At 31.8% G+C, this 27500-nt stretch overlaps 1 protein-coding gene across 1 annotated transcript in view; it reads right to left on the bottom strand.

Moving 5' to 3' along the window:
- Positions 1-27500, bottom strand: part of LOC106873422 (allatostatin-A receptor) — a 224638-nt gene that overhangs the window by 77958 nt on the left and 119180 nt on the right. The window contains exon 2 of the mRNA XM_014920777.3: positions 6440-6545. The gene's annotated coding sequence lies outside the window, so the exon portion shown is untranslated. The remainder of the gene's footprint in view (positions 1-6439; positions 6546-27500) is intronic.

Here is a 27500-nt window from a genome sequence, read left to right as displayed (position 1 = left end):
TCCTCTGCCGCTTTTGGTTTGAGCCTCAATTACTCATTAATCACTACAAATTAAGTGTTCTGATACGTGTTTATGTCACCACCGCTGACAATTGTACTAAAAAAAAAATATTTTGCAATATATATTTTAAAAATAAGTGCAATATTCGACGTTCGCAGGCATCAACGTAGGTTCAAGCGTGCGCGGTTGTGTATGTGTGTGTTATTGTGTGCAATTACATCGCTTCCGTTAGCTGATTAGTACTTATTTATCTATTGACTATACGAACACTAATGTCAAATATCATCGGTGATAAATATAGACAAGAAGAAAGGTGTAATCAAATATTAATACTGAAATAATATAAATGCTAGAGATTTTTCGCCTCTCAGTACCTATTGACTCGCCTATTGATATTGCACAATATCCTTTGAGATGTTAACTTCAATTGATAGAATGTCTCTATATCAAACGCGAGAATATATATACATATATATATATATATATATATATATATATATATATATATATATATATATATATATATATATATATATATATATATATACGTATATAGATAGATGGATAGATAGATAGATATACATACGTATATACATGTATATACACACAGAGATTCACACACTCACGTCACACACACACACACACACACACGCACACACACACACACATACAGGCACACATACATATATTGATCGAACGCTTCAGCGATGCAGCGCCTAATACATACATTGTTATTATATATGATTTCTAAGTAATTTTGTAAATGGTTTTAGTTCTTAGGACTGATGGTTTTTACTCGTATTAATGATGTGCAATTTTCTATCCAACTAGAATGCGACACTATTTAATTCCACCAAATTAAGTTCGAAGAAACACTTAAGGTTAAAATCCTCGGCGATCAGTTATAATAGATTGGCGCTAAATCGACATAAGAAAATAAGAACTCATTTAATTCTGTTAGTTTTCTTCCCACCCTGCCACTTTTTTTCCAGTTTTCTATTTTTTTTTTTGATACTGTTACTTCTAGGGATTGGGTTTTATTTTGACAATACAATGTCGGGGAAATCATGAAATTCTCTACTCATGTATGTATGCACCATCCTATTTCTATCTCAGACGTCATGTCTCTGAAATACATAAAACTCACATTTCAATAAATTCTGCAATTTATCATCAGAGTAATGATTCTGCATAGTTGATTTCATATCAACTATATGTCTAATAGCCAATTGTTTTATATCCTCCCGAAAATCATTAACTATGGTCATGAAAATTCTCATTTTTTACATTCTGGCAATTTTTCGCTATCGTTATTTTTATGCTAGATTATACTTTGATTATCTGGATATAAAAACAAAATAAATGTCCTTTCTCTCTTCTTCTCAGTGTCAACTCCTCACTCACTCACTCACTCACTCACTCACTCACCACACTCTCTTCTACAGAGTGTTCCCTCGAGGATTAAGTTTTAAATATATTTTTTCTTTACTTTTGCTACTTTATTTATCATATATACTCTTGTATAGGTAAAACGTTCGAGTATAATTTGTATTTTGAAAACTTATGCTATTGCTTCATATATCATTTTGTATCAAGAAGTCTAATAGGTGTTAACAATTGCAAATAATACACACTATTCTATAGGAAAATAAGAAAATATAGGAAAATATGATATAATATAATAAATTATAATATAATATAATAAAATAATAACGATAATAATAATAATAATAATAATAATAATAATAATAATAATAATAATAATAATAATAATAATAACGAAAGCCATCCCCATTAGAAGAGGAATATTCCAGGGAGACACGCTCTCTCCACTCTTGTTCTGCCTGGCACTCACATCTTTAACAGAATTGCTAAATAGAACTGGATGCGGTTACAAATGCTATGGAAAAACAGTCAGCCACCTTCTATATATGGATGACCTAAAATTATATGCAAAAAACCACAACGAGCTAGAAACACTACTACAGACAGTACACGGCTTTACCAAGGAAATAGAAATGAAATTCGGATTAGAAAAATGTGCCAAAGCAACCCTGAAAAGAAGAAAATTAGTTAAAAGTAGCAATATAACACTAGATAAAGCCAATGAAATAAGAGAACTAGACGAAAGCCAACCATATAAGTATTTAGGAGTCAATGAACTAGATAGGATACAACATACACAAATGAAAGAACAAATAAAGAAAGAGTACTATAGACGAGTTAGATCAATACTAAAAACAGAGCTCAATGCTAAAAACAAGATCATGGGTATCAACACTTTAGCTGTCCCAGTTATAAGCTACAGCTACAACATCCTTAACTGGACACTAAACGAGCTATATAAAATAGACAGGAAAACAAGAAAAATAATGACAGGATATAGGATGCACCACCCAAAATCTGACATAGAAAGGCTATATATACAACGCACAGAAGGTGGCAGGGGTCTTATACAGCTAGAAAACTATTATAAAATAACCACCATAGGACTGCAAAAATACCTACTCCAGAAGCAAGGGAAACTAATACAAATAGCCACAAAACACGAGCAAAACAAAAAACTGTTTTCAGTATTTAAGGAAGCTGACAAATACAAACAAGAAATCAATCTACCTAACAAATACGAAGAAGAAGAAGAAGAAGAAGAAGAAGAAGAAGAAGAAGAAGAAGAAGAAAAGCTATAAAACAAATGAAATCCAAACTAAAACTAGAACAGCAACGGACCATGATAAAACGATGGCAAGAAAAGCCCCTACATGGTAAATACTGGGCTAAACTAAATGTGAAAGAGATAGACAGACAAAAATCCCAGCAATGGCTGAGAAGCTCAGGACTCAAAGCAGAGACTGAAGGATTTTTAATTCCTGCACAAGACCAGAGCCTCCCCACCAGAAATTACCAAAAACATACAATGAAAAGAAATATAACAAGTAACTGTAGAATATGTGGAGATCGACAAGAAACAATAAATCATATTATTTCTGGCTGCCCAGTCCTGGCTAAGAAGGAATATATTCACAGACACGACAGAGCTGGGACCTATATACACTGGAAGCTATGCCAACACTATGGAATAACAACAGAAAAAAGATGGTATAAACACACGCCAGAAAAGATCACAGAAAACGAGAAAGCAACCACACTCTGGGATATGCCAATACACACAGATAGAGACATTAAGGCAAATAGACCAGATATAGTTCTCAAAGATCATGAAGAAAAAAAAAGTTTTCTAATTGATGTATCAATACCAGCAGATGACAACGTTTCTCTAAAAGAAATGGAAAACTTTCAAAATACAAAGACCTGGAAATAGAGATAACTCGAATGTGGAATTTAAAAACAGAAACAATTCCTATCATAGTAGGTGCCTTAGGTATAATAAAAAAATATTCAGACAAATACAAAACAAAAATACCAGGACTTACAAATATATATAACATACAGAAAATTGCACTACTGGGTACTGCAGACATTCTACGCAAAACACTTTCAATACAGTAAACATAAGAGCACCACAGCAAACCACAGCACATACCCAAGACGCACAGAGCTGCGCTCGGTAGTGAAGTGAAAGCACGTTAAAAAAATAAAACTACTGAACAATAATAATAATAATAATAATAATAATAATAATAATAATAATAATAATAATAATAATAATAATAATAACATGGACACATATATACATAGATACATAGATACATAAATACAGACATTCACACACCGGCACACAAACAAACATCTATATTATGCACACACAAACACACACCATACTTCAAACACGCGCACACATACGCACACACACATATATGTTTTCTGTATTGCTAACCTCGTAACAAAAGATAACACACCGAAACAGTAAAGAAAAAGTGAAAGCCTACTTTATACATATATTTTCTCCTCTATTTGAATATGAGACTGAGAAATTTAATCAAATTATAATAGGAACAATAATAAGAGATCTTCCAGCACTTCAGTTCTAAAGAAAGGTTTTGACGGGAATCTAGTTTCCTGTTTGGTCTGTCGCAGCATACATTCAAAGTCGATATGTGTATAGATAGTCGAGATACAAAAGTGTTACGAGTGACATTGCAATAACGAAGCAACACTCTCAGGTAATTTTTGATACAGTGTGTTGCTTCGTTAAAACAAATACAAGATGATATCTGGAAATCACTGGTGAAAACATTTATATTGACAATTAATCCAGTGTATATCTTCCTAAGAGATGCCACGTAACATACACATACACACGTACATATATATATACATATATATATATATATATATATATATATATATATATATATATATATATATATATATATATATATATATATATATATATATATATATATATGCGAGTAAAAATAAATACAAAAAAGGTGCTTTTTTTGTATGATTGTGTATAGAGGAATATATTATTTTGTTTAAAAGAGTTCCAACACTGTCTGTTTTTTATGTTTTATTTATATTCCTGCAGAACCAATGTGGGGTATAGAATATGGAATATACAATATATAATATAATATACAATATATAATATAAAATAAAATAAAATAAAAATGGATGGCACCATGAAAGAAAGTATTGAATGTAGATGAAATATTGAGTGTTCAATATAAAGGATCAAATATATAAATATATAAATATAAATATATAAAGGCGACTCGAGTTTCAGGGCTATTTCCCTTCGTCATGGCCGGTATGACAGTCTTTAACAGACTGTAATAAGTTGGCTGGTTTTCTGTCTTTTATACCAATTCCTTTGGATGGCAGCAGTAGGTGTCTGGCTATTTTTAGAATTGATGTTAAATCTATTTTTAGACATGATGATATTTTAATTTATTGTTTTGTGTGGGTTGTAGGGATAAGATTTTTAAACCACAGTAGGTGTTTGGCTGTTCTTAGAAATGATGCCAAATCTATTTATAGAAATGATGATATCTGAGAGATTTTTTGTGTTTTGGTGACAGGGATAAGATTTTTAAACCCCAAGTAAGTTGCATTTAATCATTGTTTGTTAAGAGTGGGTTTGAATTTCTTAATAAAGTCCTGTTTTTTTACACATACATACATGGTTAAACGTATTGAGCCGTATTTATATGAAGGTATATGCATAAATAACTACATACATCGATCTATGTATTTTCTTTTTCGTTTTCTTTCCAATAAGTTGACGGTGAACGTAGAATTATATTTTATAGTTTACTGGACATTTTGCTTGGCTTTTGTATTTGTAATTTGCATTTTGATTTTTGTCTCTCTTTTTATACCTACATCTACATGTATATATAGATGCATATCTGGGTACAGGACGTTGCAAAAAAACGTGGACAAAATGAAAAACGGAGTACAGAAAACACACAGGCCACATAGAGTACATTTCCTTCATCAGCTGCCACCATTCTAAAACTAAGCGTTTCGAAGCTCACCACACCACATAGACAGAAACTTATTCTTCTCATTGGTTTAGTTTTTTAGTCTTTTATATGTTTCAGCCCTGAGGCTGTGGCTATAATCATAGTATTCGAAATATTTTGTATTTTATCTTAGTTGGCCACTTCTCTAATTTACTCATTTTTTGCATTAATACATGGTTCAATACAACTGGAAGCGGTGCAGTTAATTCCAGGAAGTTCAGTACATTCACACCGCAAATGTTAAGCATACCCAGGCCTACATTTAAGTAGGAGTGTATAAAAAGTTAAAACCAACAACCTATTGTATCCTCAACTCTACCATTACCAAGATTTCACCGCCTTCATCTGTGTAGATTGTTAATAAACAACCTTAAAAATAAGTAATTAATATCACTACCTTTTATCATTTCCTTTTTCTTTTGTTGATCCTCCGCTTATTTCTTCTATTGTTTCCCCTCCTCTTCTTCTTTCTCTTTCTTCTTGTCCCCTCTTCATGTTGGTGTTCTTGCTATTATTATTATTATTATTATTATTATTATTATTATTATTATTATTATTATTATTATTATTATTATTATCATTATTATTATTATTATTATCATCATTATTATCATTATTATTATTATTATTATTATTATTATTATTATTATTATTATTATTATTCTCATGAATGTCTCCACGTAATCTTCCTCCTTCAACCATGCTTAACGAATAGTATAATTCTTAATTTCGCAGAAATACAGCTCCTGGTAACCGATTTATTATTTTTTGTCTTTGAGAACATTGGCTATAATATTTTTAAATAAATATTTTATCATTTATGAATGTCCCATTTTCATAATACTTAAACTGTGAAAAAAATAACGAACTCTGAAATGTTTTTTTTTATCTCAAGAACTTCATAAGTCCATTATATTACAATGAGGCACTTTATGAATATATCTGTAAAAAAATGCAAATGATATTAGACGAGTTTTGACGCTTAATGGGGATAATATAACTGTACCAACCGTGTTATCACATGAAATTGGTTATGGTTTGAGAAAGTGATATCGGCTCCTTAGCTATATATATCCAAGCAGTATTTCGACATAAGTTCATATAATTTGATATTATCTGTGAATTAAAACATAAACAAACCATAAGATATACAGTTTTCAACTATTTATATGATTCAACGTTTTTAAGGCTAAAAGAAAAGCGTCATAATAAATGATAGCAAAACATTAAATTATATATTTTCATGCATTAAATTCAAATAATTCAGATAAAAGTTTATACCCTTATTTGAATTCTCGAGGCCTGAGTGTTGGAATCATGCAAAATATAAGTAAATACTGCACGTCATATATTACACCACTAGAGTGATTGTGGCAATCCACCGACCCATGAGTTTTCAATTGTATCAAATTAATACTGGACCTTGTATTTATAGTATTTATTATCTAAAGAGCTGCGGAAACGATTGCATTCAGAATAGAAACACATGCGTGCGCATAGTATACGCGTGCATGCGTAGATACATGCATAGATACATACATACATACATACATACATACATACATACATACATAAATACATACATACATACAGGAGAAAGCTAATTCGAAGACTACAGATCCAATCGATCACTGGAACTAAAAATCTGTAAAACTTTCCAGAAGATTATCATCTAAATATTTATGCAACTATATGCATGACAATACATAAAACATACATATCTGCACATACATACATGCATACATACATACATGCATGCATGCATACATACATACATACATACATACATACATACATACATACATACATACAAAGTAAAATGCCCTGTTGTTGATGTTGAAATTGCAATGAAGGGGCCGGTTCGTTATCCATTGGCAAGAAATCTTGAAATAAACTGAATACTTATACACACACACACACACACACACACACACACACAGACACACACACACACACACACATACGCATAGGTATGGTGAAGTAAACAGAAAAAATAGAACTCAAAATGTCAATTTATGTATATTCTTATTAATATTTAGAAACAACACAGTGACTCAAGGTTGAGAGTCCCTGAGTTGGAATTTATCAAACATGTATGTGTATGTGTGTGTATGTGCGTGTGTATGTACATGTATGCATATACAAGACAGGACTTTTATTTTTTTTTGTTTCTGTTTAGGATCTTTAGGATCGTAATGTAATTTCAGTTTAAATGTTCTTTTATGCGTGTCTTTGGCAGTTGAAAAATATGTTGCGTTTCATGAAATCAACAAAGAAATACCTTTGATGTGAATCATTCAAGGAAAGTGTTTGTGACAGAATAGAAATGCGTAAGAGTAGTTGAGGCACACAACAAACATCAACACTAGTTGTCGCTATGCACGTTGTTATACATTTATTGTTATTGTTTCTGATGTTGATGTGGGTGTTAGGCGCATGCTTGTCCTTATTAGTCAGAATCATTGTAAAATGCATTCCAATTATGATAACCCCATGTTTTTATATCTAGACCAAAATTATACCGTGGGCCCGAACTATTTCTTAACATATCCGTATGTAATCAAGAAGCAGAATTTATTCTAGTCACAGAAAGAGAGATAATGAAAAGCATTAGCGAACAGAGATTGCAAGTAGCAGAACATAATTTGGTTGATGTCTAAGGAAATAGAAATCTTTCAAAGGCGAAATATTCCTCTTTATGTGTAATTTAAGTGAGAAATAACCTCGCAAATTGTTAGATTCTTCCGTGGGGATCAAATTAACAAGATAGCTGAATGTGCTTTCAATATCAATTTTACAGTACGGAACCTTCCGAAATTTAACCATTTGTAACAGTCCATACTATGATAAATTAGTCAATATAATGAGCTTTTGATTGTGCCAATATTGAAAACATTATTAATCCCAGAGCGTGTAAACAAAACAACTCTGTTTATATAGTTTTTAACATTTAACATTTAAAACTTAGATTACGTCTGTGTTACCAACTGCCATACAATTATTTTAAAAAAAAAGTCTATTTCTAATGTTTATAGAATATATATGCTTTTGATTTGCAATGAGAAATTCTCAACAACAGTTTTACACAAAAACGTATAAATTATATCATTATATACATAGAAATTATTTTAAAATTAAATTAAAAAAAAAAAAAGATATGTACCAAAATGCACATATTACACCGCCACAGTAATAAATTTTATACACGTGAAAACTAACTTGACTAGCTAGAAACTATTAGGTTTTGTTCCAAATGTTTATTTATTAAGCCGCATTAAAATTAGAAATCACAATAAACAAATCAAACTTTTGACGTGAGTTATTTTAAATAGACAAAAATAAAATACGGAAAACTAATTTAAATGCAATTTCGTAATTGTTTTTAAATAAATTTGTGTCAGCGGAGTTAACAAAACAAACACGCAGCCAAGATTGCGGAAAATTCAAACATGAGGCTGATATCTGTTTGCTGATGAAAGGAACCTAATATTTATTAACATGCAATGAATTTTCAAATATAATAGCTAAATGTGCAAGGTCTCGTTTATTCAATGAATTTAAAGAGTTCAAATTTACTGCGTAAAAACGCATGTCTCTTCCTTTTTGAGTGACGGAACTAGTAACTCTGACTCAGCCAAACTTTCCCTTCAGATGTTTTTCGATATTATTCCTCAGATTGATATGAATAATTCAAATTTCACATTAGTCTCAAATATTTTATGTGCACGACTGTTTGCATTAGCATATGATTGAGGATACGTTACCTCGCAAACAAAAGTTAATACGACAAATACGGTGGTATATTTGAAATCAGTGTAACCCATGCAGACAAAAAATGAATAACTTTGAATTAAAACAATATGATGTTTCGTTGTTTTTGTAAGCGAGGTGCAACCGTATCTGCACATCTTTCACATAGGTAGACAGTTTTCTCTCACCCTACGGAATATTTGCATAACAGAGGAAGGAAGTGAGCTGCCAGAATAGTTAGGATGTGAGGCAACATGGTTAGCGATATTTCATTCGGCTATTTACGTTCTGCTTTCAAATCTTACCGAGGTCCATTGTTCCTTTCGGGATCGATAAATATAAACTGACAGTAGAAAACTGCGATTGATATAATTCATTACCAACTCCCTTCAACATTACTGACCTTGTTGGAAATTAGGAACAATATTTGTATATAATATACATTTTGTCGTACAACAGAATTGGTTAATGTGTAAATGTGCTAAAAGTAAATAATTCTTCAATAAAATCGTGGTCAAATTAATGTAATTGATATTAGAACTAAAAAGGGAACACATTGTGTAGTCTTAGAATATTTATTTTTTACCAATCTTTGTTCTTGATGGACTGCTTGTAAACCACAAAACAATCTCCTCTGAGGCAGAATGGTAACAGAACTCTACATGTAGATTAATTAAAGATGGGATTACTGATTTCAAATATTGGCACGCTATATCGATTATTTGGACCTTTTAGTTAGTTGGTACTTAGACTGTGAGAGAATCAAAGTCAAAGTCAAAGTTCAGCATGACGTAATTTGAACTCATACCGTGAAGACAGACGAAATAACGCTAAACATTATATCCGGCATGCTAACGATTTTGCCAGCTCGCGGCCTTAAAAGTGACTGTTAAATTTTAGCACAAATCTACCGATTTCGGAGGAGGGCATAATTCGATTATATCGATCCCAGCTCTCAAACGATACTTATTTTATCGACTCCGACATGACGAAAGGAAAAGTCCACCTTGGCGGTATTTGAACTCAGAACGTAAATTCGGAAGAAATGTCGGAAGAAATACTTAGCGACACTTCTTCTGGCACTTTAACAATTCTGTCAGCTTACAAGATGCGAGTATTAAAATATAAGCGCTGTTACAGTTATTTAAAGAAATGAATTATTTTGTTTTAAGAATTTCAACACAAATCTATACTCATTTAAAGCTATTACAACTTGTTTGCTGTAAAATGACACAAAATTGATATGAATTATCATATGTAGCAATTTTATAAAAAAAAAAAAAAAGACACCAGGGAGCTGCAGATTAATCTACACAGAAGACATGGCTGAATATGTTTTAGTGCTTAGTAAACACAGACGAACATAAAGCTCTTATTAATCAACATTTGATAGTAGCGACATTATATTTTCCATATAATCATGAAAGAGCATTAGCAGATGAAGATATACAAAAACTGTTCAACTGACGTAACGTAAAAGGTATATATTACGAGTGTTCAGTTAGTTTTACAACTAAAACTCCGACTTGAACTGCAAGATGTGCTGTTGAAATTGCCTATAAAATATGCTAGATGTGGGTAGATATACATTGTCTCTTGTAAGGTATATTTTGATATACACATATTTGTTGTTGAAAGAGAATTTTCTTCTGAATTGGAACATTCATTAACGAAAAGGTTAAAAAACTAAATATATACATAAAACTCAAATAATATACGCAAAGACTGGTGCTGGAAATCAGCACAGTTAACTTAAACAATTTTTAGAAGAATTTTCAACTGAAAATTTTAGTGAAATAATTTGGGCGGATTTATAGGTCACTGATAGACATTATGCGAGCCAGTGCATTACCGATGGTAAGAATAGAACAGTATTATCTGAAAATCAGCTCGACGTAATAGCACAAGGGACTAAGTACGTGAAGCACCGTTTATGTTTTGGAATGTAGCCTATGTCTACAAAAGTTACAACCATAAAACGAACACATAAAAGTTACAACCATAAACGAACACACACACACACAAAACCATCCGTCACAAACACAGATACCTCTCTGAATATATAAATACGTAAATATATATACATGCAAACATATTTATGTCTGAATATGTGCGCATGAGAATATTTACATGTGTGTATATATGAAAGCACACACACACATACACAAAAATTCACGCACGCATACACATATGTAATTCTTTTGTTTCGAATTTTTTTTACTGTGGCCATTCTGAAGCACCACCTTCAGTCGAACAAATCGGCACCGGGATAATCCTTTGTAAATCTAGTACTTAATCTATCGGTCTCTTTTTCCGAACCGCTACGTTACGGATGCATAAACAAACCGACATCGGTTATCAAGCGATGGACGGGGGAAGAAACACAGGTACAAATATATACATACATATATATATATATATATATATATATGTGTGTGTGTGTGTGTGTGTGTGTGTGTGTGTGTGTGTGTGTGTGTGTGTGTGTGTGTATGACTGGCTTCTCTTAATTTCCGTCTACCAAATCAACTCACAAGATATTGGTTGGCCCGAGGCCATAGTAGAAGATACTGTCCCAAAGTGCCACACAGTGAAGCTGAACCTAGAAGCATGCAGTTGGGAAGTAAGCTTCTTACCACACAGCCACGCCTGATTTATTTCATGTAATGTAACTATTTGCAAGTTGAATATTGGAATGCATACACTTGCATACACACACGCGCGCTCTCACATGCATATATATATAATCACAGACACGCCTAAGCTCCTCGCATATACATATATATACATACACACACACACACACACACAGACACACACATATATGTATATAAATATATAGATAGATAGATAGATATATACATATATATATATATATATATATATATATATATATATATATATATAGATAGATAGATAGATAGATAGATAGATAGATAGATAGATAGATAGATAGATAGATAGATAGATACATAGGGATATAAATACATAGGGAGATGGATAAACAGATAAATACATAGAAAGATGGAATGATAGATAAATAAATAGACAAATATATAGATAAATAGATAAATAGATAGATAGATAGATAGATAAATAGATAGATAGACAGATACATAGATAGATAGATAGGCAGATAGATAGATCGATCGATCAATAGATAGATAGATAATCAGATCGATAGATTTTTAGATAAATAGAAATATATTGAAGAAGGATATGAGTGAGAAATGTTGAGATATATATGTATAGATTATATACTTGGTTTGATACACTCTTACGCATACACATATGTGTGTGTGTGTGTGTGTGTGTAGGTGGATGCGTCTGTGTGTGTTTGTGCATGTTCCTGTGAGTGTATGCGTATGAAATAGAGAAAGGGAGAAAAACGTTTTTGTGTGTATCAGTAAACGAAGCCCATTTTCTTAATGTCACATGAAATTGTGTTGTATTAAGTGTGATTGATAAAAGAGGAGCCTGGTCTTTATAAACATCATTGAAGTTTAGAATTATTCCTCAAGGATTTATTGAATGAACGTGTCCAAGAAATGCGTCGTGAAGAAAAGGATTTGTATAAATATGAAACAGAGGACCTATGCAAAATGAAGATAGGGAAAACGAAAACGAAAACTAATAACTAGAAAGCAAATAAAATTTCTATGGACATGGAAATGATATGGAAATGCGTTATAACCATTATGCAAAGGAATATTTTCTTCTAAAATTACGTGTGTATATATATATATATATATATATATATATATATATATGTGTGTGTGTGTGTGTGTGTGTGTGTGTGTGACTGCAACCATGTATTGCAAATATGCATATACATTAACACACGCATGCATTCATAGACAGGAAGGATATGCATATTAACATGCTTTTAGATGCAGAATATATCCGCATTTTACTCTATAGTTTGCGGTATTAGCAGGGATAGCGATTTATATTTGCAGCCCATTCAAAACACTCACACCCACACACCCACACACATACATATATATATATATATATATGGCTATCTGTCTGTCTGTCTGTATATATATATATGTATATATATATATATATATATATATATATATATATATATATATATATATATATATATATATATATATACGATTGCGTATGTATGGATGGACGGATATGTATAATTTTATTCCATACGTGTGGTTTGTGTCAACTCATGTGAATGTATGTGTGGAGATGGAAAGAACTTGCAAAATGTGCACGCGTGAATATTAATAATATCAGCATGATAAATCTGTGGTGGATGAAGGCGAGAGAGAAGAAAAAAAAAAGAAAAAAAAGAAGGATTAGTAAAAACTAAACGCAGATATTTATAGTCATTATAAAGAAGTATTAAATAAAGATCGTCGCTGATTATGGGAAGCAAATATTTGAGTAGCACTACCATTCAACAGCTCCCTATCTCTATCAAAATAGCTTTCAAAACTCTGTTCCCCAAAACTAATGTCACTATTACACAATACCCATCTTTATTTATTTACTTATAGAAATACATCTGTTCCTTTGTGAATCGTATCTAATATTTTTGCATCAACAATTGTCTATCCATAATAATAATAATAATAATAATAATAATATATATATATATATATATATATTCACACACACACACACACACACACACACACACATACACATATATATATATATATATATATATATAATATATACACATACATATATACCTATATATATGTCTGTATATGTGTAATACCTTTTTCCCCATCCACTTATTTCTCTCCTTAACTTTCACTCCTCTGCTGTTTAAATATATCTCCATATCAGCATGCCAATACATGAAGCGATCAAACTTTTACATATTTCTATATCTATATCCGTACGTGCATGCGTATATATGCATATATTCTGTATTTATAATATATATGTTTGTAAGTGTGCACCGCTTTGCATATGTATATACGTATGTGTGCTTCATGGATTAGCTATTTTTGTAGATTGGCATATTAAAATACTCATATATTTAATTCGACGATGGTAATTCCCTTCACTGTGAAATACTTTTACGCAAATCACTCTCATATTCATCCATACACCACCAGCGTATAACATATTTCAAGAGAGAACACTGACAAAACAGCAACTCTAAAATCAACGTTCGGCTCATTACAAATCGTTGAAAATGTGGTATCGATTTCTTGCGACCGCTTACAAAAGCTGTGAGGAGTCAATAACAAGTGATACTGAGTACAATATTCGATTCCTAATAGCAATAACAACAAATATGCCATCAATAATAACTTTCCGTCTCAGCGCCATCCTGCGTTACACCACCGACATGAACAGTAACTTCACCAATTCTAAACGCAAGAACAAAATTATCTGCATCGGCAATTATTACGAAATATACATATAGAAAACAAATGCGACAAACGTAATTGTGCACAATGGCTTAGAAGACGTGAATGATATTAATAATTGAAAAAGGAAGCTCCGGAAAGTTGGTGGTTGATTTGATGGAAGCTATAGGTGTGAATATTCTAGAAAAGACAACGAAAGCAGAGGAAACTAGTGTAAGATGGAATGAAAAATAGTAATATGATAATCCAACGCCAATCCGGTTTATGTTTGATAAGAATCTATTGTGAATGTTACAACCGAGACAACAGGAGCAGAATATCTTATCTCAGGAGTGGCATATTTTCTGTGTGAATAGAATATTTTTGGAACATCCAACTAAGTATTATCTGTAGTAATATGCAGTTACTACGTAGTCTAACTGATTTAACATATTTCAATACTTTGCAATTTCCCACATTTTTTTAGGTGTCTCTTGCAGATTTCATGCGTCTCTGAAGATGTACATTATTTGCATTAACAAAACTTTCTATTGACTGTTGAGAAGTTTCAGTCAAACATGTATGTGTTTTCATCAGCGTTATCTATCTATACCCCCCCCACACACACACATATATATATTATGTCTATCTGTCTGTCTATTTATCTATCTACGGCGAAATGTTTGTAGTGCACGTTTAAATGTTTTCATTTTCAAGTTTCTCCTTACCTACCATGCATTTTTCCATTCTCCACACATATCCAATGAAAGATTATGTACGGAGATAATGTTGTTATAATGATTAACATTTACCCTTTCTCTGAAGGTCAAAATAATAACACTGATTGAGATCTTACATCGCTTTCACTTTTAATCTATTCAGTTTTTTCTTCTCCTTAGTATATATATACCCTTAGACGCACGCGTATATATGAATATATATGTACGTGTATACATATATATATATATATATATATATATATATATATATATATATATATATATATATATATATATATATATATATATATATATACACGTACATATATATTCATATATATATATATATATGATCGACCGTTGACTGAACACTATTCAATTTTTTTCTCCGTGTTTTTCTCCTTGTCTCCGTATTCTTTCTGTTGAAGAGCGTAGCTCAAAACGTTAAAGACTTTCCGTATTCCTGAGCGTCATACTAATACATCCTTTTGTTGTTTACACCACCTGTCCTCGTCTGTTGTTGTTTTTTCGTACATTCTCCCTCCTATATATATATATATAAAGAAAGAAAAAGGTAAAGAGTCCGATGGCAAAGTTAGAATTATATTTTATGTATAAAGTTTTACAGCTGTTTCAGTGAAAATCCAATGTATCCCTTCATGGGAGGCGGTAATAGTAGAAGAATGGATTATTACATCTATAAGAGGAGATTTGTGGTAAGTGGTGAGAGCGAATTTCTTACTACAAATCTCCTCTTATAGATGTAATAGTTCATTCTTCTACTATTATCGTCTCCGATGAAGGGATACATTGGATTTTCACTGAAACAGCTGTAAGACTTTATACATAAAAATAATTCTAACTTTGCCATTGGACTCTTTATCTTTTTCTTTCTTTATACACACACACACGCTAATACATGAGCTATGTTATATTCCCCACTCATGTTGCTACAACGACAGGAGTAAAACTAGTCGGTATACAGCACTTACTCGGTATTGCTTGTATCTTAAGGGTTTGCTTGACTCCAATACCCTTCATAACCTTTATATACTTATTTGTATAAATATTTATATGTGTGTATGTATATATATCTATGAATGAATATATATATGTATATATATATATTATAAGGTTTTTAACTTTTAAATTTTCATATAAACTGTGAGAACGACCCTTAAGGAATCTAGTTAATGATCCCCTAAGGTAAGTTCTTATGCTATATTGGTAACGGTTGCTACATCCTCTGGAAAATTATTATATATTATATATAAATTATTATATTATATATAAATTATTATATATATATATATATATATATATATATATATATATATATATATATATATATATATATATATATATATATATATATGTATGTATATATAAATAATATGTATATATATATGTATATATGTATATATGCATATATATGTATATATATGTATATATAATATGTATATTATTTATATACCTGTATGTGTGCGCGCGTTTGTTATTTTCCTGTTTATCTATGACGGTACTGTTAACGAGTTTTAAGAAGTAAATACACATATATATACATATAAGTATATACATGTATATAAGTATATATATATGTATATATATAGACATACATATATATCGATATATAATATATATATTCATATATATTATTTATATATACTATATATCTATGTATCCATATATACATATATGAACATGGGTAGATATTTTTCTACAGCTCTTGTTATATAAGCAAAACCTATGCAAAAATCGATAAGAACAAGTGAATTTTCAAAAACTTTTTTAAAGAATTAAAGAGAAAACAACAGGTGTAAAATCACATTGAAATGTATTTAATGACATTACATTAAATGTATTAAATGTTTTTTAACATACATTACATCACTGGTCTCATCTGTGTAGCTATTTTTTTTCAGTTTGTGTATGTGTGTGTGTGCGTCTGTGCAGTGTGTGTGTGCGTCTGTGCAGTGTGCGTGTCTATGCATGCATCCTTCTATTCTCTGTAATGCACTGTGAGTTAAAGATATTTCATGCATTTAAATGAAGTGTTATACCTGTTTTTGTCTCGTTTTTTTAGTTTCGTTTTTTGAAAAGATTTCTATAATTCTTTTACTATTCTTGGCTTCTTGAAGGTGGCGAGATAGCAGACACTTCAACACACCGGGCGAAATGTTTCGTGGTATTTCTTCTGCCTTTATGTTCTGAGTTCAAATTTCACAGAGGTCGCCTTTCATTCTTTCGGGGTCGATAAATTAAGTACCAGCTGCGTACTGGAGTCGATCTAATCGACTGGTCTCCTCCCCAAAATTTTCGGGCCGAGAGTAGAAAAGAATATTTTTGTGCTTTTTCACCTATCCTTCGTATAAGTTTCTTTTTATGATCAGTTATAGTAAGAACCATTTTATACTAGTATGATCTGTTACTCTATACATTTTTAGAGTACAAATTCATTATCATTCTTAAACAAGAATGTTCTTTAAATTGAAGTCTATATTTCGGACAGTTAAACCATCGTCGGGCTGTGATGCGTTAAAGTTATATATAGGGAGAATCCACAAAAAATATAACGCTCGGGAATTGGGAAAGTCTTTAATGTTTCGAGCCTACGCTCTTCTACAGAAAGGAACACGGAAAGAAACAAGGGAAGAAACAAGGAGAGAAATATATAATAGCAGTAATCTCTACTGATACACTACTTGAATTTCTGGGTAACTTGCGTATCGGGAACTTTGGGGTCCATGCCATTTGTCTACACAGAACTTTTTGGTCTATACCATTTGTCATAAAAAACGCATAAGTTTCGGTAACCATATCAGTATAATAGATTAAAGTCAATCGCACGTTCCTTCCTAGATAAAATTTTCACAACGATGTTAGTATGGATATAAATCGTACAAATCCTCATTATATTGCATTATATAAACTCTGATAAACTATATCGCTTACTGGAAATGAAGCAATACTTCTAAAGATGATGACTAGTAAAATTATACTTAATTACTATTCTCGTTACTGAATTGCATCGCTTTCAAATATCTCTTTAATTATGTTGTTATATCAATGACTTGAATGGCTACTGTTGTCCACAAGTATACAGTAGCAACCTTCTCTTTTCCCATGACTTTTAGCAGCCACGATAGTAGTTTGATGTTTTTAAGTATTATACTAATGTGAATTGTGAGCATAATGAATGTAATAAGTGGAATATAAAAATTCTCTTTGAGTTTTAGACGTGAAAATTCGTTCTACATTGCTTTCTTGATTTTATAATAGGAAGAGTTTCCTGTCTATATGAAATATGAAATATCTCATGGCGTGCGCTTTTGTGAGGAAAAGTAACAAATAAAAGATACTATTTCATTTATATGACAACATCGTTTTATGTATCGAGTGATGTAAATTATGTCTATTATAATGTGCGAACTATATACTGCTATCATGCAGTTCATAAAAATGCTTTGGGTGCTGAACCAGTCTGCGTTTAATGTTTTACTTTATAGACTAGATGTGTTGCGCGAATATTTTCTAGTTGTTATGTTCGGATTAATGCATTTCATTTTTTCACTCTAAAAAGCAAAAGTAGATAACTTTACCTATATCTATTTTGTAACGAGCTTGACAGTTGCTTGGATATAAATCTAATCCTTTACCTATATATATGCCATACAAATGCAGAGTGAATTATCCTGAAGTCTGTAAAGTAAACTCCGGCAATAGTTTAGAGAAAAATCAGACAATAGATAAAAAAAATAAATGGATACAATAGCGAGAAAAGCTAACAGTAGACGACAACAAATTGGCAGACAAGCAAATTAACAAATATACATACCCAGGAGGATTGATAAAACGATATGGGCAAATATATATTGCGTAATTCTAGCCAATACAATCGAAGCATGTATTGTTTAGAATAAGTATTGTACCTTCCTACCCAGGTTGTGGAGCAGTGGAATCCTAAAAAAGTCTGCTAAGTTGCTCATAATGGTTCGGCACACTCAGTCGTTATCTTCATCATTTCTAATTACGGTCGGTCTTTTATAGGATGCAAATTAGGAATGCATTTTTTGGAGAGTTCTTTAGATGCGTGTGTGAGAGAGACAGACAGAGAGAAAGAGAAACAGAGACAAGAAGAGAGAGAGGGAAAATGGAGAGAAAGAGAAAATGTGTGTATCTGTGTGTGTGAATGACGTCATTCTATCTCTGGTTCAGAATTATTTTGATACAAAATCAAGACAATTTCAAGAACCCTGGTTGCTTACAGCCCCTGATTTGTGCTGTTATGCTCTCCCCATTCTTCATTTCTTGTTGAAACTACTTTTCCGCTTTTGAATTCACTATTAATCCCACCCTATCACCACCAAATCAGCCTGCACATGCATGAACAAACAGAAATTCACTTGGTGAGGCCTTGCCTTATAATGGCTAACAAAACAGATTTATTCTACCTGTCAAAGCATTTTGTTTGGTTGTGACATATTCGTATAGTACAGAACATTCGAACTGAGGTAAGAGATGGATTTGAACCTGTGTGGCATCTCCACATCCCTTACTCAATGCGAGCACCTACTCCATATACAGTCTCTAAATTTTAAACAATTCACTAACTTCTTCTTTATTAGTTTTCTATAGTATCGAAACCCTTCAAACATTTAGAATCACGATTGTTTAAGACACCCAAACATATCAATGTATACTGAAGAAGTCTTGTTTTCTCTTAACACTTCCGCAGTACTTCAATGTATACGTTTATTTGAACTGTATTTTTTGCGATTGAATTGAGATTGAGTCCATTATAGTTGTATTAACGAATGAGACAGATCTATTTATTCTAAGACTTCAGTAGATAAATAGAAAAAGAAACAAAATTATCAAACATAATCTATTAACATAAGTCTTTCAATAATTTCATACTCAATATAAATATGACGTTTAACAGCAAAATTTCATTACTTTTGACATAGATGTGATATTTCCATTTCAAGCCTCCTCAATCACACATTGTCCTTTCTTACGTATCGAACTTTGTCTTATATTAATTTATAACAGTTAATTCTGGATAAATTCAAAACAAAAAAAGATAGAAAAAGAAGAAGAATTATAAAATGATAAAAGTAGACTTTTTGAGGCTATTTTCAGTGAATGGATAAAGTTTTCCGCTCGAATTTCTTATATTTATTTTATTTTATGGAAACAGGCAATTGACATTTCCTTCAAAATTGATTTTATAGTGATCCTACCTCTTCTAACATTTTAGTGAACGAACCGAAGGTTTAAATGTATCTTGTTTTATACATTTATTATAAGTACAGATCGAAAGTTAATCCCCGCTCTTCAACTTAGGGCCGCGCAGAAGTTAGCAATAAAATTCAAACGTTTGGCATTAAATACACAGCGGTAAGTGAGGAGAAAATAGCTGAATTAAGAAATACATGTAATAATTTTAAAAGATTAAGCAAAATATCTGCATATGAAAGGAAAGAATAAAGGCAGAAAGAAAAAGCAGAACCTACGGCTTAGATCCAATGAAATACGTGAATATCCGACTTTTAACTGATGCAACTAAGCTAAAGGATACACGTAAGATACATAGATAGTTGTCTCACATATATCAAGAACATCATGGTATTAGGATCCAAAAGGAAAGATCGGACTAGCACATCGTGCGCGTTTGCAAATGTCTTGCATTGCAACCAAGTTTAAGCCAATCTGAACACCAAATGTTACAGGACTTGAATGTTCACTATAATATCATACCAAGAAATAGAATATCCAGTCAGACGGGAATAAGGATCTGCTGTATTGGAGGTGTGGTAAATAATGCTAATGAGGGATTCTTTGAAAGAGCTGTATATAAGCTCTAGATAACCTACGCCTGGTGCAGGCTATTAGTTTCTTTCGGCCTTCACTGCAGATGCACTAAAACCACAAAGTAATAACGAGATCTTTTAAGGTTTAGTTCTAAGTATTACAAGGCAACGAATGGGACGTAATGCTTAGCGGTAGTTCGTCCGTCTTTTCGCTTCGAATTCAAATTCCGAGGAGATCGACTTTGCCTTTCATCCTTTCGGGGTTGATAAAATAAGTACCAGTTGAGTACTGGGGTCGAAGTAATCGACTTACACTCTCCCTCAAAATTATTGATATTGTGACAAAATTTGAAACCGCTATTAGGTCTTAGATGTAAGTCTTTGATATATGTTTCACACTTATACAGAATGGAACCAAGGACAGCAGTCGATATTTCTAAAAGTTTACATTATGTATTCTTCATTCTTGAGAGTTTCAAAAGACCCAACAAAATTTTATCAACGTACTTATGCTTATTGCTAGCTTTCTTAAGGGAATTTTACATCCATAAAGCAATCATTTCGTATCTGTTTCTTCGCCACAATAATATTTTTCTATATGGACGATGGTTTTGCATATCCATTTTAAAGTTGTGGTTGAAGACTGAGCCTGTTTGCTCTTGAAACGCATTACTTTATAATCTGCAAGCAACGGCCGTGTATATAATTTACAATGAATGTTATTCCACTGGTGTGTGTTTTTGATATCATGGAATGAAGTATATCTACTTATTTGGTCGGATCGTCTGATTCTATACCTTTTCGCGAAGATTCGCAAGCACGCTACTCGATTCGGAAAAGCAAATTTACTTCACCTAGTTTCTCGTCATTTCCTGTGTATTTCCTTTTCTAAAATCAAATCTCCTGTTTCTAGTAGACTGTTTTATTTTTACTTATATCAGCGAGTTATAAGCAGAGAAAGAAACACTTTAAAAACTGTTATAAGCAAAAATTGTGTTGTATAGAGATTATCACTTGTAAGAAACGAATTAATAAAAAATATCAAGTTCACTGATATTTTGTGTGCAACGTTTTTTTTTTTTTTATTTGCGATAGAAGTCTTATAACTGAAGTTTGCATAAAAGAAATAAAATCAAGATACAAAAATGAGCATCATACATATTTTAGAAATCTAAGAAAAATAGCTTAATGGCGTTACCGTAGCTATGTAATATATTTTACACTTAATACACTTTTTATTTGCATCTAATATAGAGTAATTGGCATACACTTTATTTTTAATGCAATTTCACCAAATATATTTGTTTATACATAAATTTGATTTTCTTTAGGATAGTGCAAAGAAAATATTCTCCATTGCTGCTAATTTTTATACCAGGGTTTCAAATATCAAATAGCCGTAAATTTAAAGAACATCAATTCTTAAAACACAACACATTCTAATAAAAAAATACGTAACTTCCAACTTATGTATAAGCAGTCACAAAAATGGCTGTCATTAACAAACATTTATGCAATTGCAAAGAACAGTAAATTTTACTCTTTTGTTTGGAGACAAATGTCTCCAATTCACCAATATAGATTCTACAAAATTTATACTACCAAAGCCTTTGTTTTTGAAAACTAAAATGATGGAAATAATTATATTCAAACCATTCCTTGTTGTTTCCGCAAATTTAGTTTTCCTTCCTCTTGCAAGTTATTATATAAGTATTCTGCACTTAAAATACCGTACTCAAAAGCAAAACAATACATATTTTATCCTGTATCATTTGGACAAATTGAGATATTAATCATTGACAGGTGCTAAAAAACTGGTTTGCGTCGTGATACGAGTCATTCGACTTCAGTAGATGCTTTGAGGCAATATATCTGATAAACGCAATTGCGTTTTTCGTTTATCTTTCGGATTTAAAATCAAATACTTCATATCAATAGCAATATATAATTACTATGGTTTATAAATAACATTGATATATAGTTGAGAGGTGTTTCTAGAAATATTATTCTATATGTTACTTTTACACTTTCTTTCGATATACTGGTGTATAATAGTCGCAAGTAGGAGATAAACAGGACATGGTATGGATTTTACTTTTATCTTTGTTAGTTGTTAGCTCATATATCGAATACACCATATCATTATGCGGTCAATATCACAATGATAAATTCTAGAGTGGCTTGACAAATTCATTTGTTGCCTTTCGTACAAGTATAAAATCGCTTAAAAAGACCTTTTATCCTGCATTAATAAAGCAATATAAATTAATCTATTCTGAGTAAATGCCAATGTCCTCGTCTCTTAATTAAGGTATTGTAATTGAAGATATTTTGTGAGGAGCAGCTGACATTTGGATTTTAGTTTCCTACACCTATAATGCGAAGGTCTCATTTCACCTTCAAATCTTGTGAAATTAGTAACAGACGAATATCAAAAATCACTTTTAATGATTTTCGTGTTCTCTACAAAATTTATGTTCTAATGAAACATCAGGATTCATGTTCTTCATAGGATTCCAAACATAACAAACAGGAATGTTTCCTCCATGAATAGTGTATCTACGGAGTCATTACTTGATGTGGCTTCCAATTATTTTTTTAATAATAGTGAATATTTCGTTGCTATCGCTAATATATTGACACATAGTTCAGAACCTGGAGTACCAACTAAAGGAAAATTCCCAAATAATGAACTACCTCCACTTCATGAATGATTTGAAACTGTATGAAAAAGATGATATACAACTGAGTTCTGTGGTGAACACGGTCCACTGTTTTAGTACTGATATTAGAATGGAATTTGGACTAAAAAATTGCTGAATAATCTACCTAAAAAGAGGTAAGGTAAATCTCGAGCAGGGATAGAATTTCCGAACAGAGACTTGATCAAACAAATTGAAACGAAATGAAAGAGCAACTGGGGACGGAGTATTTCCGAAGACTGAGGTTGGTGTTGCGCTCAAATTTGACTGGATGTAATAAAATATAGGCAGTTAATACGTGGGCGATTATTATTACTTCGGTATGGAGCGTTAATTATAAAATGGCTAAAGAGATAAATGAAGAAAACGAATACCAAGACCAGAAAAATGTTGAGAGAACAAGGATCCTTCCACCCTAATAATAACACTGATAGCTGTACTTGTCCAGAAGAAAGGGCGGGAGAGGTTTAATCAGTTGCGAAGATTGTATAGGCGTTCGATAGCCCAAATCTTTAGGGTTTTCAACATGTGATTTCTGTAACTTACCGCCACTATTTACAACAGATCTGAAGCCGAGTCAAAATTTGATTATCGTCTTTTTTTTTTAGAAATAAATCCACGCCGGAAAAATCAGGGGATTCCATTAAATAGAGTTATACTAGATAATTCAGTTGTTGCAAGTGACCAATTATAGCTTCAATCACGTACACATATTATGATTGCTGCTTTTCAATTTGAAGGCGAGTGATTGAAATTAAACTGGAACGGCAACTGTATTCTGTGAGGAGCAATGACCGCAAGTAAGTTTAGTTTTGACTGACTAATGGGAAGAAAAACATAGATTCTATTGCACCGTAGGGGAAGTATATCATTACTTCTCCAAACATATGCTATTAGTAGTCGATAAATGTAGATGATCAATCCTTCATAAAAAACGCTAATGAACATTTATGGTATTTAAAATGCGCGATAATACGAGTTTGTTTCCCGTTTGTATCGTTGACTCAGGTTTAGAGCTTCTAAGCGATAGTTCACTCCGTATACAACAAAACATATTAATCAACAAGACTAAACGAGGTAGCATGTTATTTTCTGTGCGCGCTGTTTACTGATTTTTATATCAGTCCTGAAGTCGAGGAAAATCATTATACAGAAGCGTATTCCAGTTCATTTAATTTTATTGGAATACTATCTTTTCAAATAATTAGAACAACTGTTTAGACATACTTAGCTATATTTCTTCATCAACACACCTTGTTACTTTTTACACTAATTACGCGTCTAGTTGGAGCATGTATATCTGCAGAAAGTTCCGGAGTAGAAATAAAATGTTTATGCTGGGAAATAAAATATGTATAATTGCTTTCCTTTTTATTTTCTGTAAAGATGTTCTTTTTTCTATAAATAGGCGTATTTTTAAATATATTTATCACAGCAGTGTGCAGACGTGTCTGAATATATACATACATACATACATATATATATATATATATATATATATATATATATATATATATATATATATATATATATATGTGTGTGTGTGTGTGTGTGTGTGTGTGTGTGTATGTATGTCTCTCTCACTCGCTCTCTCTCTCTCTCTCTCTCTCTCTATATATATATATATATATATATATATATATATATATATATACATGTATGTATATATGTACATATGTGCTTACTTACTTGCTTACGTGCATATCAAACAATTATACAAATAAATACACAGACTTACACACACACAAACACACGTACAACATAAATACAGACACACATATATACTTATACAGACACACATATATACTTATACAGACAAGCGTAAACACTCGCTCATTCATATTCACGTGCATATAGCTGTAAGTATAAAGTGTTATCTTGTTCTCTCTCTCTATATATATATGGAGGCACAAACACACACAGGCATATATATGTATAATTCATACACAATACATATACACACATACACACGCACACATATATGATACGCATATATGGGTGTGAGCTTGGCCGTGCGCGCGCGTGTATTCGTGTTCAAATGCGTTACTCAGATATCAGACAACATCGAACTGTCTGTCCTAAATTAAAAAAAAAAAAATGTTCTTTATCTCTAACTCAATAAATCTAACCAATTTTACCAAAATGTTATACTTCGCCAGTAAAATCACATCGATTTTCTTTATATTTCTTTATTTTATATATTTTTATTTATTTAAACTGTTCTGAATTATTTTAAGTAATCCAAGAGATATGGTGTGTATTTATTTTCTGTACACATAGCATGTGTATGCTGTAAATAACAGGGACATATTATGAGTGATATGTAAGCGTTCTTGCGTTGGTATCTTGACACTGCATATATGTGTCGTTACAAAATATGAAAATGAAATATTTTAATTTCTATATATATATATATATATATACACAAATTAATGCATCGCTTATGAACAGCACCAAAGATAAAACTCATATATATATATATGTATATACATATATATATATATATATATATATATATATATTTATGTGTGTGTATATATATATGCATATATATATGTGTATATATATATATATATATGCATACATATATATATGTATATATGTATACACACGCGCACACACTCACACACACACACACACACACACACACACACACACACACACACACACACACACACACACACACACACACACACACACACATATATATATATATATATATATATATATATATATATATATATATATATATATATATATATATATACATATGTATTTTATATAGTTGTGTGTGTGCTGATGCTTTGCCTTTATACACAGTTAGTCTAGTATGTAGCGTGCACTATGCTTGCTATAATGGAAACGAGATTCATTCAAAGATTCTGAACAATCAAGAAATTTTATTCGTAAGACATTGGCCCTTAATGCGTTATAATGGAATGCATATGCCAACGTGACGCTTAATGTGAATGCACCGGAAACTGAGAGGCCACACCGGACATTTAACGATATACGCATGTCTGTTCATACATACATGCGTACACACATGTATAGGTACATATATACAAAGGTTGGACATAATAATGGAGACACCTTAAAATTTCAGACAAATTGACTTTATTACAGAGGAGGGCCGCCTTTGGCAGTAATTACAGCTCGAATTCTACGAGGTATGACGTCGTACAACGTTTGAATTGTTTTCCAAAGGAATCTTTGTAAAATCTTCAGGTAAAAGAGACTCCAGTTCTTGTAGTGATGATGTCGGGGGACATTGATCCTTACTTATGATCAGAAAACAGGTAAGAGATGATTCGTCCGATAAAATAACATCCTGCCATTGATCTAGGGACCAATTCAATAGGTTTTTATTCCACTCTAAACGCTTTGCAACGTTTGTTTTTGAAAGTGGTGGTTTTCTGATTGCAGTCCTCCCGAGAAATCCGGTTTTGTGCAGCTCCCGGCGAACGATGTTTGTGGAAACTGAGTTCTCGAAGTGGTTATTAAGCTTTGCAGTAATTTTAGGAGCAGTATCTTCGTGATCCCTTCTAACAATTCGCGTATAAGTGGGACGGTCCCTATCTGAAAGTACTGGTTTTCTTCCGGAATTTTGTTTCGACGAGGAGGTTCTTTCCTCATGTTCAAAGGCTGTCATTTCTTTCGAGACTACCTCTTGATACACCGACCATTTCGGGTGATTTCGATACGATAGCGCTGTGCACTACGAGCTCCAACAATTTGAACTCTTTGAAAGTCCGATAGA

This window comes from Octopus bimaculoides, chromosome 16, assembly GCF_046866305.1.
Source record: "Octopus bimaculoides isolate indiv1 chromosome 16, ASM4686630v1, whole genome shotgun sequence".
Taxonomy (NCBI): domain Eukaryota; kingdom Metazoa; phylum Mollusca; class Cephalopoda; order Octopoda; family Octopodidae; genus Octopus; species Octopus bimaculoides.
This window is presented reverse-complemented; position numbering and strand designations above follow the sequence as displayed.